This window comes from Dipodomys ordii, unplaced genomic scaffold (genome assembly GCF_000151885.1).
Source record: "Dipodomys ordii isolate 6190 unplaced genomic scaffold, Dord_2.0 Scaffold7, whole genome shotgun sequence".
Classification (NCBI taxonomy): Eukaryota; Metazoa; Chordata; class Mammalia; order Rodentia; family Heteromyidae; genus Dipodomys; species Dipodomys ordii.
Window position 1 is genome coordinate 11189908 of NW_012267223.1, and position 1949 is coordinate 11191856.

Consider the following 1949-nt stretch of genomic DNA (forward strand, 5'->3'; position numbering starts at 1 on the left):
GGGGGTCAGCTACTATTCGTAGTGTTCTGATGAGGAAACTGGGCTTAGAATATGCAAGAAAAAAAATCTCAGCCACTCCCTTTAGATCTGGCAGCATAGCCAAGATCTCAAGAGCCCCTCTTGAAACTGCCAAACCCAATGTTCCTACAAACCCATTTCCTACAATGTCACTGCATTCCAGCTGGGAAATGATTTTGAATGATAGGACTTGGGGGGGGGGAAATGTCTAAATGGTAGCTTTTATATAACTAGGGGATGTAGCTCAAGTCCAGGACCTGGGGAAATATAAACACTAGATGAAAAGCCTAGATGAAATCTGGCTGGGGTAGACAAGAGAGGGGTGTTTCCAGGAACAGATGCAGATGCGTGGCCCCTCGCCTCACTCTGGAGAATGGGGTTGGTCAGAAGTGACAGGAAGTGTTGGTGGCTTCAAGTATCCTGCCATCCCCAAGGATTCATGACATAGCCTCAAATGCAAAGAAACTCAGTCTCAAATCCTAAAGCAGATAAGCAATGACCCCGTGCCCTAGCCCCAGCTACCAACATGCAAAGCCAGCATGGCCCCAAGCTGAGACCAGAGGCGGCCTTCCCATAATGCTCTGCAGCTTGGGGAAACAAATGGAAGGAGTGGGCAGGCAGAGGCTAGCAAACAAACACTAGGAGCCAGAGAGCACAAAAAGGAGCAGCAGGGGCCTGGACAGCCAGACCCTCAAAAGACAGCAAACAGGAGATGCAGGAGAGGGAGGGAATCAATCGAGAGACCTTCACAGCTCTAGACAGGCAGGAAGCTCAGAGGGAAAGACAGACAGGTAGAATTTCAGCCTCACACCAGGGCGGGCAGGTGTGGATGGGTGGGGCAGAAGGGATGAAAAGACCCTAATGAAGGACCACCAGGTGCCCTGAGGGGGGGGAGGGGCTCCAGAAAGGTCTAATTAATCCTGGCTGAGAAGAACCCCTATCTAAGAACCTAGGGGAAGTCAGTTTCCTGGAATCAGTGAAGTTAGATGGGTCTATTCAGGCTACCGCCCCTTGGAGCTAGCAGACCCTCTTGAATTTTGACTAGTAACTCAGCAGCTCAGAAGGAGCCCACGGAGGAGCAGAGTGGATGCCAGCCCATTCCTGTTCTTCCAGGGAAGCCCCAGATAAGGGCACCCCCACCTGCACCTGGCTGGCCACCCCCAGCACACCTGGCCCTGGGTCTCACTGTCACCCAGATCCTGGGAGTGGCCTTGAGCACCCGCCCTTTGAGGCCAGGGCGGCCTCAGTTTCCCCATCTGTGAAACGACTTCCTAGAACAAGATGACCTCTGAGGTCCCCGCCTGCTGGAAGGTTTTATGATGATCATAAAAATAATAACTTTTATTACCTTACATTTATGGAGATCGTTACAAAATTTCAAAGTGCTTTTACCTAAATTACCTCGTAAAAAAGTCTCCCCTCCACCCTGTGAGCGGGAGCTGATGATTTTTCCTCCGTGATCTGTCTGACTCTACGTGCATGGGGGGAAGGTGGGGTTCCTTCTTCCTCGTCGGGTCCACCGCGACCCCAGAGGCGAACTGATGAGTCCCGGCCTGGGTTGTAGCCCCTGTCGCCTGGCACCCCGGCTGGGTCTAGCCCCTCTCTCCGCAGCCGGGAGAGCCCAGAGCCCGGAGCCTCGGTCCAGACTTCGTCTCCCTCCGCCCCCAGCAGGCGCCGCTCGGACACCGCGGGCACCGCCGCCGCCTGGATCGGCGAACCCCAAACGTAGTGAGAGCGCGGGTGCAGCGCCCTTCCCCTCCGGGCGAGGGTGAGGTGGGGAAGGGGGGAGACGGAGGAGGGAAACGTCTGGACCTCAACCTCGGATGGAGACAGCGCCGATCCCTCCTCGCCCTTCCCACGCGCTCATTTCCAAACCCTTCTCCACCGCCAGGCTGCTCCGGGCAGCCACAGGTCAAAGCGTCGGCTGCGAG